Genomic DNA, 15,469 nt, shown 5'->3' on the forward strand with positions numbered 1-15,469 from the left:
TAAAACGAAACCAGAATGGACCCAAATTTGTAAAATATGAGTGGGCTGGATTCATAACTGGAAGAGGTAAAATGACAGGTCAAACCTTGCTAAAAACTTAATCTCCCTCTTAGAAAACAAAGACTGTGTATGTACTGCATAGCAGTCAAATATCTTGATCCTTTGATTCAGAAGCAATGGTGCAGCCTCTAAGATGGTAACCAACTACTTTGAATGTGTGTCCTGGAAATAATCCATCCTCCCCATCAAGCTATTGAGGGAGTCATTACACATCTTCTGAGTCTCCCATTCAGGATTTCAAGCCATGTTCTTTCCCGTTCCAATTATCATTTCACTTCATCCAAGTTTTTGAAAATTCAGGTCTGTCTGTCAGCTACCACTGAACTAATTTGAACTATTTCAAAGCCCTACTCTCAAGCTAATGAGAGTTGATTTCCAAATTCCTGCTTGAATGGAGGGAAAGGAAAGAAGAAATATTATGGGGGGAGGTGGTGGTGGCGGTTGTATGTCATATAGTTGGTTCTGATTCATAGTGACCCTGTATAGGGTTTCTGAGGCTATAAATCTTTAGGGGAGTAGAAAGCCTCCTCTTTCTTCCATGGAGTGACTGATAGATTTGAACTGCTGACCTTTCAGTTAGCACCCCAGCTCCTAATCCACTATGCTACCAGGGTTCCTTATGAGGAGAGGAAGCATATTCCAAAATATTAAGAAACCACAATAACTGTTTTGGGGTATTTTCACTGTTGTTGTTATTGTATGTCATAGAACTGATAATGATTTATAGGACAAAATAGAACTGCCCCACACTGTTTCTTTATGGACTCAGATCACCAAGTCTTCTCTGGGAAGTTTGAACTGCTGACCTTTAGGTTAACAACTGAGTGCTAAATCATTATATATCAATTCAGTCAAGTAACTGGTCACTTCTGAGATAAATAGAGTCCATTATTGGTTTAGAGTCAATATACTAACTGTTCAATGAATATGCACTCAATCTATTTTCAGTAGTAACTTTGCTGGGCTGTTAATGCTAAAAGAATGTGGAATTGTGTAGCACTAAATGCAGGGACCTCCCACAATTAGAAAGGGGATGTTATATTCAGATAATCAGGAACTAACTCCTCCCAGTAATTTAAGCTAAATATGGATGAGTGAGTCCTCCTGTGGTGCTGTAGGATAAACACTGGACCATAAGGTCAATTTGAACCACAAGGTTGGCAGTTCAAACCCACCAACGATTCCTAGGAAACCCAATACAGGACTCCCTATGAGTAGGAACTGACTGGATAACACTTAACAACAACAAAGTGAATGTGGGAGAACAAACCCAAAGGGTGGAGCTGAATGTTGATGTTAAAAACCCAAGACCAAGATGGCAGCTCCAGTGATTGCTCAGATCAAAGGAAGCCAAGGAACTCCATGCCTAGGTTGGCAATAAAGAAGCTTTAGGCAAAATAAATAAATAAAAAGAAGCAAGCAGTGGGTCAGCATTTAGTCAAGAACTGGAGGGGGCGACAGACTTCTTACAGGCTGCATTGCACTTGGAGTAAACTTTGAACATTTTCAAATGGGAAGGTTGGGGGCTATGTGTAAACCAAGGGCCCAGAAACAGCATCTAATAACAGAATGTCATCAGGCCACAGAAAAGGAATCCAATGGGCTGAGACAATGCGGAACAAGGATTCCAGGCCAGGGCAGTTAGCCTGGAATTCTCTTAGCCTCTGCATAAGCTTATTGCCAGATCCTTGGGGAGGAGGCCAGGAAGCCGTTATCTAAAGCTCATTAAATGTTAATAGCTATTACCCCAGGGTTTTGCTTCATTGATTGTCAAGTCCTTTGGTTAATTTAAAAAAAAAAAAAAAAAAGCTGCCCACTCCTAGGCTATCCAGTTACCTGAATAGTGACTTCTTTATCTACCTACTATCAAAGTTAAAGTCTAATTCTAAAGGTAAACACCACCCGCTTTAGAATCCTGCTTGGCAAGGCCCAGCTCTGTTTGAACATGTCCTAGTAAGAGGCCTAGCTCCTGGGACGGGGTGCCAACCTTCACTAACTCCTTAGTTACTCACCTTTCTATACTTTACTAGGAAAACCAACATAAAATTAGGAGTCACTCAGATAGTTTTCAATATGATTAGGTTCCAGCAGATACAGCTGAATACAATTGACACAGAAGCAAACAAAGACAACTTAAAAACAGAAAATTTACAGTCTTTGGGAGAGAAAGAAATTGTGTCAAAGACAAAACTGTGGGAAACTAATAGTGGGGAAAAGGATTACATGTGTTCAGGACTGATATTCCCACAGGAATGTCAAATTTAGCAATGTTATGGGTTGTTAAACTGTTGAAATTCTTCTGTACCAGCTAAGAATTTTAATGGTATTAAGAAGCAGCAATAATCTATCAATCAAAAATACCAGCATGTTCACTGAAAAAAAAAACATTTTTCTCCTTTGTATAAGGAATTTCAAAGGAGCTCTGGTAGGTTAATGGTTATGAGTTAGTCTCCTAACCTCAAGGTCAGCAGTTTGAAACTACCAGCAGTTCCACGGGAGAAAGATGAGGCTTTCTATTCCCATAAAGATTTACAACCTCGGAAACCCTATACAGACTTGCTTTGAGTCAAAACTGACTCCACTATACACTACCACCACCACCATAAGGAAGTGCAGAGGTTGAAGAGAGTAGCTGGAAATAAAACTCCTTGTATTTGTGTTTCAGGAGTCCTAGGCTGCTAACCAATATGTTGCAGGTTTCAAACCACCCTGAGGCACTGCAGAAGAAAGACCTGGCAATCTATTCTTGAAAAAATCAGTCATTGAAACTCTATAGAGCACAGTCTATTCTGACCAATATGGGATTGCCATGAGTCAGAATTGACTCAAAGAGAACTAGACTGGTTGTTACAGTTGATGGGGACAGGAGGTGATACAGCTAATTGAGGAAGATGCATTCTTTAAACATGAGATGGATCATGTCCCTTCCATCTCAGACATTGAAGTTGCAGCTAGTTAAAAGAATCCCCTATTTTCTTTGTAAGCTACTGTTGATTAAAACAACTTTTTTTTTCCTTTACAAGTAAAAGACATTGAAGCTGCAGCTGATATAACTCTTCTGTGCAATTAAAAGGTCATTAGTGTTAGCCCTTATTTATACCTCTGCAGATAAGCCACGAATTAACCTTACATCTCTATGTCATCCTCCTCAACTCTACAATGAGGAGGCAGCTCTTCCCTAGCAGTTTTTTGAGTGCCTTCTAACCTTAGTCAGAAAACCAAAAGGGAAGCACACACTCAGCATTTCTCAAGCTGGGGAAACTGAAGAAAAAAATCAAGCCTCGACTTTCGTTACTGAAGGGTTCTCTGGGCAAATTATTGAATAATGCAGAAAGCATCAAAAGAAGATGGAAGGAATACACCGAGTCACTGTACCATTTCAATAGTTTGCATATGATTAAGAGCTAATGATATTGAAGGAAGAAGTCCAAGGTACATTGAGGGAATTGGCAAAGGACAAGGCAATGGGAATTCATGGAATGAAAATTGAAATCTTTCAAGAAAGTGAGGTGGTACTAGAGGTACTCACTCATTTATGCCAAGAAATTTGGAAGACAACTATCTGGCCCATTCCAAAGAGAGATGACCCAACAGAATGTAGAAAGCATCGGACAATCTCTTTGATATCCCATGCTAGCAGTTTTACTAAAGGTAATAGAGAAACGGCTACAAGCATACATTGACAGAGAACTTCCAGAGGTTCAAGCTGGATTGACAAGAAGCCATAGAATGAGGGATATCATTGCTGATGTCTGATGGATCTTGGCTGAAAGCAGAGAATACCAAAAAGATGTTGACCTGTGCTTTATTGACTATGCAAAGGCTTTCGATGATGTGGATCATGACTAGCTAGGGACAACATTGTGAAGTATGAGTATTCCAGAACACTTAATTGTGCTTATGAGGCATCTGTACATGGACCAAGAGGCAGTTGTCCAAACAGAACATGGGAATACTAACTGGTTTAAAATTAAGAAAGGTGTGCAACAAGGTTGTATTCTTTCACCATACTTATTCAACCAGTATGCTGAGCAAATAATCTGAGAAGTTGGATTATATGAAGAAAAATGTGGCATCAGGATTGGAGGAAGACTCATTAACAACTGTGATATGCATATGATACAATCTTCCTTTCTGAAAGTGAAATGGACTTAAAATACTAACTGATGAAGATCAAATACCATAGCCTTTGATAAGGATTTCATCTCAATGTAAAGAAAACAAAATCCTCACCACTGGCTCAATAAACAACATTCTTATCAATGGAGAAAAATTGAAGTTGTCAAGAACTTCATTCTTCTTTGATCAACCAACCATCAACAGTCACGGAAGCAGCAGTCAAGAAATCAAACGACATATTGTGTTAGGCAAATCTACTGCACAAGACCTTTTTAAAGTGTTGAAGAGCAAAGATGTCAGCTTGAGGACTAAGGTGCAACTGCCCCACACCATGGTATTTTCAGTAACTTCATATGCATGTGAAAGCTGGACAGTGAATAAGGAAGACCGTAGAAGAATTGATGCTTTTGAATTATGGTGTTGGAGGAGAATATTGAAAGTGTCATGGGCTGCCAAAAGAACCAACAGATCTGTGTTGGAAGAAGCGCATCCAGAGTGCTCCTTGAAGGCCAGGATGGCCAAACTTTGTCTCTCATACTTTGATCATGTTGTCAGGAGGGAACAGTTGCTGGAGAAGGATATCATGTTTGGTAGCATGAAGGGTCAGAGAAAAAGAGGAAGACCCCAACTAGATGGATTGGCAAAGTGGCAGCATCAATCGGCTCAAGCGTGGCAACAATAGTGAGGTTGGCCCAGGACATGGCAGTGTTTCGTTCTGTTGTACATAGGCTCACTATATGAGTCGGTACCGACTCGATGGCACCTAAGAACAACCTGAGGGGCTCATCTTATAGCACTATATCTGACAATATGCTGGTGCTATTTGTCATGTTTCAATATTCAATATTTGTGTGAAATATTTTGGTGCTATCTTACAGTTGTTGTTGTTGTTGTTAAGTACCGTGGAGTCAGTTCCGACTCATAGTGACCCTACACAGTGTTTCTGAGGCTGTCAATCTTTACAGGAGCAGACTGCCTCATCTTTCTCTTGTGGTACCGCTGATAGTTTTGAACTACTGACCTTGAGGTTAGCAGCCCGATTCATATCCACTATGCTACCAGAGTTCCTTCGATCTCACAGTACTCTACTATTCTTCATAAGGTTTTCAGTAGCTAAACATTTAGAAGTAGTTCTCCTCTCCTTCTTCCTAGACTGTTTTATTCTGGAAGCTCAACTGAAACCTGTCTACCATAGGTGACCTCAATGGTAGTTAAAATACTGATGGCATAGCTTCCAGCATGACACAACATGCAAGTCACCACAGTATGATAAACTGACAGACACCTAAGTGGAGTCAGTTCCAACTTATAGCAACCCTGTATAGGGTTTCCAAAGCTGTAAATCTTTACACAAAGCCTCGTCTTTCTCCCAAGGAACAGCTGGTAGTTTCGAACTGCTGACTTTGAGGTTAGCAGCCTGATTTGTAATCACTACGCTACCAGAGCTCCTCAGTTCTTTACTCCTATAGTCCTCTACTGGCTGGACAGGGAGATATATTGTTATTCCTGTCTTTACTGGATGGCAAGGAACAAGCTCCTAAGTCCCTTACTGGTTGGATGGGAGTGTGAGTTATATGGGAAAGTTCAGGTTGTCTCTAAATCCTTTACTAACATGTCAGGAGCATGAGTTTTTTGTTGTAGGAGCAGCTATTTGCTTGCTTAAGGAATTAAGTCTCTGAATGTGTCAGTATTGTTATTGTTCAAATTCTTGCTTTGCTAGTTTGGTTTTGTATTTTTCTCCCAGGAATATTAAGAAACGGTGGTTTAATATAGACTGAGAAAGCAATTTAGTATGAATTGTTTTAGTTTCTTGCTTTGTTGGTTTCAATGTCTGTGTTTTTCCTAGGAATGTTAAAGCGCCTCATTTCTCCTAGTTAAATGTGTAAAAACAAAGTAACTAAGGTTTAAAATAGACTGAGGACAAATATAGTAATGTCTGCTCCCAGACCACTACTCTGAAGGCATCATGGTACCCCAAAATGGGCAAATATTCAGACTCTATTAAGTGCCTCTCATTTCTAAAGAAAAATACATGGTCTCAGAACTAGCTAAAAAAAAGTAGAACACCTCCATTAACTGAATTCCAATGTAAGTTATATAGCGATTTTAATACGTGTAGATGTATTACTCTCTTTTATGTCCTGCTGTGTTGTTTTAAAAATGTTACAACATAGAATATTAAAAGGGGAAATATAAACTTGTTCAATCTTATTCTTAAAAACATTGATCCTGGTTTTCCTCCCCTATGCAAAGTTACAGGAAGCTTATTTAAAGAGTGCTGTATAGAAAAATTATATACTTTGATTAATATACAATTTGGTTGTTAAGTGTCGTCAAGTCGATCCCAACCCTTAGTGACCCTGTATGGGGTTTCTGAGAAACAACTCATGAGCTTGAACCACCGACCTTCTGGTTCAAGCGACTTTGCAGTCCAGCGCATTAACCCACAGCACCACACCAGGACTCCTGATATATAATAAGGCCATTTAAATAATAGTACAAAAATATGATTTTGCCTCCTGCAGTGTAGTCCTTGTAAATTCCCACCAAACTACTTTTTCCTGATTGCTCTGCATAAGAGAAGGTGGGGGAAGATGTCAGTGGATTATATGATTCATTTGTGAGTGATCGTTAATAGGACTGTGATTGTAAACATTTGGAACTATAAAGAGGGATTTGTTCAGTGTTAGCATCTTGCTGGGTTTAAACTGCATCCTCTTAGAAGCAGTAGTGGGGAATCTCACTGCCATCATAGAAGAATCAGGTGTGAAGCACATCCTTCGGACCCCAAGGGTCCTTGCACATTGATCCTCCTTTACCCAGGGACAGAGAGCTGTGTCACCAGAGGAGATGACCATCAGCAGCAGAACCAAGAACCAGAGCATGAGACAGACTGCTGGGCTTCGCAGACCATGGAACGAGTAAAACTGAGTGATGTGGACAGGAAGCTTGCTTGAGAGTGGGTTGTCTCCAGGCACTTCATTGGGGGAACTGTTTGTGTTGACCCACAGAGCTATAGCCAAGTGCCTTAAGACTGAGGCTTACATAGAATGGTGTGTCTTGTGGGCATGTATCAGCAATCCTAAAGAACTCCATAACATTGCCTGGGCATAGAGTAGATTGTCTGTAGGCCCGCCTTAGGAGAGGCTGTCCTGACTGGAACAACTGTGCCTTGAGCATTTCTGACCCTGATTGTAACCTGCTAACTTCCCTAATAAACCCCACAACTGTCAATATGGTGTCTGAGTTCTGTGTGACCATTGTGATGAATTATCAGACCCAACAGAGAAGTAAATAGTGATGTTTGATGATTTGATGCCATTTAGTTGGACATCTGGATAGTATTATTAAGTTAAAATATACACATTTTTAGCTCTTTTAATTTTTTCAAGTGTGTGTGCTTATGAGTTAAGTTAGTTTAAGATTTCATAGAATAAATGAAACATTTTTATTTCAACAATCTTGAAATCCAAATCTTTTAAGAATTTCTTAGTTATATAACAATGAAGATATTCCTTTAATGTGGCCTTACACGGACTCACTGGCACTTAACAATAACAACGTAACTCCATACTAACTTTTCTTCAAGGGATTGATGAAATTTGGGTGACACTGTAGGGTAATGCACTTGATCTAAAGGTCAGTCTGAATCACAAGGGCTGTGGTTCAATTTCACCAGCCACTCCGTGGAAACCCTATGTTGTTGTTGTTGTTGTAAAGTGCCTGGGATTCGATTCTGACTCATAGCAACCCTCTATAGGATTTCTGAGGAGCGTCTGGTGAGTTTGAACCATAGACCTTATAGAGGGTCGCCATGAGTCAGAAACAACTCTACGGTACTTAACAACAACAACTAATAAGGCATGGTGAAGAAATCAAGTGATGCCCATGAAACAAGCAGCCATCTCTTAACTAGTCCATACAGAAGAAGGTGTATGAACCTAAATGTGATAAAAAGTATTTTTAGTAAAATCCATAACCAAGAAGAAAAATAAATAAGAGTCTAAATTCAGAGGTATTTGGTATGTCTTTTTGAACAATAGTTCTCCATATGGACAGCACTTATAATAATAATTTTCACCTTTTAAGGCAAGAAGAAGATATAGATCTTTATATTTTTATTCTACTGAAAATCACGATTAGGGACTATACGGAAATTAAGAAATGAATATGTTTCAGAGCAAAAGTTTTACATGCCACATTTCAGGTAATAATAGATGTTATCAGCCAAGAATTGGGCCAGTTAGAAAAGTAATTTAAAAGAAAAACCAAGTTACTATCTCCCACCAAGACACTAACCATGGCTGTTCATAATTTAGGAAATGTGTTATTATAACTTGAGAATTCCAAATTAATTGAACAAGTAGATCAAGGTAAAGAAAAAAAAACATACATAGGTTAAAGTGAGAAAAGTTTTTCTTTTTTAAAATAAATATTTCATGACAGACCTCTTGGCTCCCCAATTTTACTTGTGTAACATCATAGCCAAAGAGCCTGAGAGATAGTCTATAAGCTTTTTCCTCCCTGTTTCCAGTGGTCAAACATACATATGTAATGCATTGCTGCCCTCAGTTGTAATTATTATTTTTGTAAATGTCTCTGTTCTCTCTGCCTTATAAAAAGGTCACTTAGAAATGTTTCCAAAAACAACCCAAAGACTATGCCACACCCTATAGAACCTAGAGTACAACATCAGGAAATCAATTTAAAAGAACACTGGCTCCAGCCAAGAGACCAAGTCCTTTTAACAGTTTTAAGAGATTTGGCACATACTGTGAATGGAATTTCCAACCACCATGGTTTCATCAGACTAATCAAGATCACCAAATTCAGTACATTGCTGACTTGCATCCACTGACAAGACCTCCTCCCAATAGCCAGTCTCCTTCATGAATTCTTCCTATGCCCCCATCAGCAGGAAGTAGCTAGACTAATACATCCTCCTTTTCCCCAAGAATAGAAATTTAACAAAAAAAGAGGGAATGGAAGCCACAGCTAATTTAAACAACCTTCTTCTTCTTTGTAAACTGCTAATGATTAAAGCATTTTTTTTTTCCCCTTTTCAAGTAAAACCTTGAAGCTGCTTCTTGTTGGTAGGTGCCATCAAGCTGACACCAATTCACAGTGACCCCATGCACAACAAAATGAAACACTGCCCAGTTCTGTGCCAACCTCACAATTGTTGCTATGCTTGAACCCATTGCTGCTGACACTGTGCCAATCCATCTCATTGGGTCATTGGGGGAATCTTCCTGTTTTTTTGTGTGTTTTTTTAATACCTTCCAACCTGAGGGACACATCTTATGGCACTATATCTAACAATATTCTGGTGATATATTCTGATGCTATCTGACAGTGTTCCACTGCTATTCATAAGGTTTTCAGTAACTAAATGTTCAGAATTAGTCTATCTCTCCTTCTTCCTAGTCTGTCTTAATCTGGAAGCTCAGATGAAACCTGTCCATCAGGTTTAAATACCCTGATGGTATTTAAAATACAGATGGCATAGCTTCCAGAATCACAGCAACACACAAGCTACCACAGTACAGCAAACTAACTGGCCAAAATAACTGTTTTGTGCAAATAAAAGGTAATTAAGCTCTTTGTCATCTTCCCTGTTTCTCTGCAGCTGCAGCCATGAAAGTCAAACTGTGCAGTTTCAGCAGATACAAAATATACCCCGGACACGACAGACACTATGTGGTACCAACAGGAAGGTTTTTCAGTTTCTGAATGCAAAATGCGAGTCTGTATTTCTTTCCAAAAGGAACCCTTGGCAGATAAACTGGACTGTCCTCTACAGAAGAAAGCACAAAAAGGGGCAATAGGAAGAAATTCAAAAGAAAAGTATCCGCCATGCAGTCAAATTCCATTGGGCCATCACTGGTGCATCTCTTGCTGGTATAATGGCCAAGTGAAATCAGAAGCCTGAAGTTAGAAAGGCTCAATGAGAACAGGCCATCAGGGCTGCCAAGGAAGCAAAAAAGCTAAGCAAGCATCTAAAAAGACAGCAATGGCTGCTGCTAAGGCTCCCACAAAGACAGCACCTAAACAAAAGATTGTGAAGCCTATGAAAGTTTCTGCTCCCTGAGTTGGTGAAAAGAGCTAAGTTAGCAGACTTTAAAATAAAGATTCAACTGCAACTCTAAAAAAATAAAAATAAAAAATAATGCACTAGATCACAAGGTCAGTTTGAACTGCAAAGTCAGTGGCTCAAACTTACTAGCTACTCCTTGGAAACCCTATACATGGTCGTTATGGGTCAGAACCAACTTAACAGCGCTTAACAACAATAGATAAGCTTAGCATCCTGGTGTGGTACTGCAGGATAATGCAATACACTGCAAGGTCAATTTGAACCACAAGGTGGTGGTTCAAACCTACCAGCCTCTCCTTGGAAACCCTACACAGGGTCACTATGAGCTGAAACTGACTTCAAGGCACTTAACAATATAGATAAGCCAGTAGTCCACCTCCACTCCCAGAGCTAGTACAGGAATAAAAGAATACAACAGTATGTCTCCTGTGAAAACCCCTGATCATTGTCACTACAAACAGAATTGTGTTTGTTATAGGCAACAAATCTAGAGTGGTCACAGCTCAACATGAGATGAACTGTGCAACAAAGTATTGCCTTGGAGCCATGACCAAGATTCCTATAAATCCCCTTCTCTTCTCCCCTCAGAGAAACAGAATCTTTAGAGGACATGTAGTCCCTCTACCTCTTGTACACATTAAACCTTGCCTGCTGTGTCATATCCCTCTCATGATAATTGATTTTTCTGTGGAACAGGCAGTGAGCCTGCCTCTGACAGTAACTATATTAGCTGAGAAGGCAATCATAGGTGAGGAATAAAAACAGGTATTGAGAAGGGATATGTGACCTCAGTGTGATGTTCTTTCAGGTGGGTTTTTTGAAGCCTGGTCCTGAACCATCCTCACAATCATTCCTATAACTGAATCCACTGTTGTAACCACTGTGTGCATACTTTGAGTGCCTTCTAACCTGACTGATTCATCTTCCAATGCTACATTAGACAATGTTCCTCTGCTATTCATAAGGTTTTCACTGGCCAATTTTGTCAGATGTGGATTGCCAAATCCTAGACTCCTGGTGTGGTGCTGTAGGATCAACACTGGACTTTGAACCACAAGGTCGGCAGTTCAAACCCACCAACTGTGCCTCGGAAACCTTACACAGACAGCGCTTTGTTTTGTTGTACATAGGCTGAAAATGAGTTGGAGCCAACTTCACGACACCTAACAACAACAACAGTAAGATCAGCTTCAGCTTGAAGCCCTTTGAATAACAAGGTAGGCCACTGGACTAGGAGGGATTTAGTTATCATTTAGGCAACCCCTGTTCAGTTATACAGAATTGCAGTCATGAACACATTTTTCCCAGGAACAAATCATTTAAATCTTGACACATTCTTTCAATGAACAAATGGTTCACAATTTGACCTTTTGCTTCCTGGGAATGTGTGTTGACCCCATCATTCATACATCTGAAACAATACCTCCAGTTTAAAACTTTTCCTTGAGTTTGAAACATATGTTTCTTTTTCTAAATTCTGAAATTTCTAATCAGCCTTCTCATGATTTACAGGTTTTTAATGGCTAATAGTTAATTTTAGAGAGTCTCACAAAGACTTATTTCTATATCTAAGTTAATAACATGGATGCATATATCTAAATATCTAGATATACATCTGTTTGAACTGTAAGGTATGTTGTTCAAACTCACCAGCTGCTCCTTGGAAACCCTATACAGGGTCGCTATGGATTGGAATTGACTCAACGGCACTTAACAACATACAGATGTATAGATGTATTTGAAATCACAAAACAGTGTCTTATACATTTTGCGCTTTGAGATCATTTTACAAAGCATCCAGAGATGCTCTGAGCCCTTCTCTTGTCTTGCTGACTTTTACACTTTTTTGTTTTGTTCCTTTTTTCTTTTTTACTCTTTCCCACATATGTCTTTGTTCCATGTATTAACTGGAGCCAACCAGTTGGGCCCTTGGGTTTTTGTAGTGTTACACACCACAAAAGAGGTAAGCTTTGGCTATTGGGATGAAACAAATCCAGCCACTTCATCCCTTAGACTGATGCCACTCTACCTCTGACTGCCTCTGTCTCATTTGCTCTCCAGCTCATGTTGTCTGAGCACCAGTTCCTGGCATTAACCAACATCTGGACATTATGGTAATTATCATTGTAATTCATGGTGAAGGAGTCACTGAGAGGTCAGGAGGGCAATGAGAAAAACAGAAAGCTGCAAAGGAAGGCAGCCATGTAAATCTACCATTGAGGTGTCTGGCAAAATTCCTAGTAACTAATGCCTGCAAATTCAATGAAGAAATCATTGGAAGAGATCATCAAAACATGGCTCAGACAGAAGCCTCAATTAGCTAGCCAGAGTCAAAAAATTAAAGTATTTTAATGATTTCTACTGTAACTTATGTCACTTATTATATAGTTTTATAGTATGTTGTTAAGTGTTGTTGAGTCTGTTCTGACTCATTAGAGACCTTGTATAGGCTTTCTGATGACCAACAGGTGGGTTTCAATGACCAACCTTTAGTTAGCAGTCCAGTGCTTATTCTATGTAAATAATGTACAGTTGTGCTATCCAGTATGGTATCCATTAACCAAATGCAACTATTCAAATTTAAGTTAATTAACATTAAATAAAATAAACGTCATCCCTTCAGAGCACTAGCTATATCTCAAGTACTTAATGGTCATATGTTGCTATTAGCTATTATATTAGAAAGCACAGATACAGAATATTTCCAACATTACAAAAAGTTCTGGTAATATACTGGTTTAGAGAATTAAGCATATTTTTAAATTTCTTTAACATTTTTCTTTTATATTTTGATTCAACAAGATAAAACAAAGTTAAATGGGGTAAGGATCCAAAAGAGAGGAGGGAGATACTGTTGCTAGTGCCACTGAGTTGATTCTGACTCATAGAGACTCTATTCACAACAGAATGAGGCACCATCTGGTCCTGAACAATCCTTACAATTGTTATGACATTTGAGCCCATTATTTTTGCCACTGTATCATCTATCTCATTGGGGGTCTTCCTCTTTTTCACTAATGCTCCTCTTTACCAAGTAGGATATTTTTCTCACGGGACTGGTCCCTCCTGATAACATGTGCAAAGTATGAGAGGGAAGTCTGGCCATCCTGTCCTCTAAGGAGCATTCTGGCTGTACTTCTTCCAAGACAGATTTGTTTGTTCTTCAGGAAGTCCATAGTATTTTTAATATTCGTCTCCAACACCATAATTCAAATGTGTCTATTCTTGTCTATTTTTCCTTATGCATTGTCCAGCTTTCACATGCATATGAGACCATTGAAAATATGATGGCTTTGGGTCAGGCCCAAACTGATATCTTTGCTTGGGAAAGAGTTAGCATTTAGTATTTATTTTGTGCTAAAGTAATAATTTACTTAGAATAGCAAATAAGTTTTTGCCTTGGAGTCATGAAGGCAAGAAAAATCAGCCCATCAGAGTAAAGCCCTTCTAAGACTGAAACTCAAAGGGAACACACAAGCAGTCTTGTATGCTCTCTGGTGTCTGTCCTAGTCTACTTATGAGTGGAAGTGGGGGATATTCAGCAATAAAGACATAGGATGAGTTTGGCCATGTTCTATAGATACCTGTTAACCTTGAGAAGAGAGAGAGAAGAGGAACAGCTGGTTAGTCTGAAGTTTAGGAAGGCGTGTGAACTCTCAAACCCATGGACTCTGGGGGCAAGAGTTAAAAGTGAAGCATCTAGCTGATCTAAAGTTGGGAGAGGCATCTGAGAACTCCCAAACTAGCAGATAGTACTCTATCTTGGATTTGACCTAGCTTGGATGACTAGCTGACCAGAACTCTGCCAGATGAAGATAAAGAAGTTTGATATATGGAGCATGTGCAAATGGCTGCAATTTGATGAACTGGACCTTTGTTTATGGATAAAGTTGCTCAAAATTCCAACTGAAAGGGAAGAATTCTTCATCTCAAGGATCAAGCTTGCCTCCTCTGTGCACTGAATGGGTAGAGATGGGTAAATTAGACATTAGCTATCAAAAAATTTGTTGTTGCTGTTAGGTGACATCGAGTTGGGACCAACTCATAGTGACCTTATCCATAGCAGAACGAAACACTGCCCAATCTTGGGCCAACCTCATTATTGTTGCCATGCTTGAGCCCGTTGATGCTGCCACTTTGCCAATCCATCTCATTGGGGGTATTCCTCTTTTTCTTTTCTCTGGCCTTCCACCCTACCAAACATGATATCCTTCTCCAGGGACTGGTCCCTCCTGACAGTATGTCTCAAGTGTGAGAGACAAAGTTTGGCCATCCTGGCCTCCAAGAAGCACTCTGGCTGCACTTCTTCCAACACAGATCTGTTGGTTCTTTTGGCAGCTCATGGCACTTTCAATATTGTCCTCCAACATCATAACTCAAAAGCATCAATTCTTCAACGGTCTTCCTTATTCACTGTCCAGCTTTTGCATGCATATGGGGTTATTGAAAATATCATGGCTTGGTAATGGGAGGCTATAAATGCATTAAGAGGCTGGCTTACAAGCTTTCATGAGTGTGCTTAGTTTCAGAACAAGGGGGTAAAGTAGAATCCTCACTGAATAGTTTTCTTCTTTTCCAGATGAGTCCGGTGAAAGAGAATGGGGAAGAGATGGGGATAGTATTTTATGATTCCATTGTGAGTAATTGGTATCAGGGTTAATTGTGATTGTCACAAATGTAAATGTAGATGTATAACTAAAAGTGGGCAGTAGTTAATCTTTCATTTCACAACCAGAGGACCCTAGGATCTGAAAGAGGGAAAAGCATGAGCAGAGTGTGGGAAACTAACCAGAATAGCTGCAATAGCAGAGATGGAGCCAGAGGCAATGGCATAGAAAAATAGAGCAGTTTAGGATTCCAGGCCCATGTAATGAGAATGACTATCTGCCTGTGGGCAAGAGACTAGCTCAAAAATGTGCCCTATGGGCATTTAAGTGAATATATATTTTCTGTGTGTTCTGTGTACATAAAAAAAAGGGGGACTAGAGGTTATTGTTGTTGTTGTTGTTAGGTGCCATCAATTTGGTATCGACTTATAGCAACCCTATGTACAACAGAATGAAACACTGCCTTATCCTGGGCCAACCTCACACTTGTTGCTACAGCTGAGTCCATCACTTACACCACTGTGTCAATCCATCTTGTTAGGGGTCTTCCTCTTCTTCTCTGACCCTCTACTTTACCAAACATGAT

The sequence above is a fragment of the Chrysochloris asiatica genome, unplaced genomic scaffold, assembly GCF_000296735.1.
Source record: "Chrysochloris asiatica unplaced genomic scaffold, ChrAsi1.0 scaffold00113, whole genome shotgun sequence".
Lineage (NCBI taxonomy): Eukaryota > Metazoa > Chordata > Mammalia > Afrosoricida > Chrysochloridae > Chrysochloris > Chrysochloris asiatica.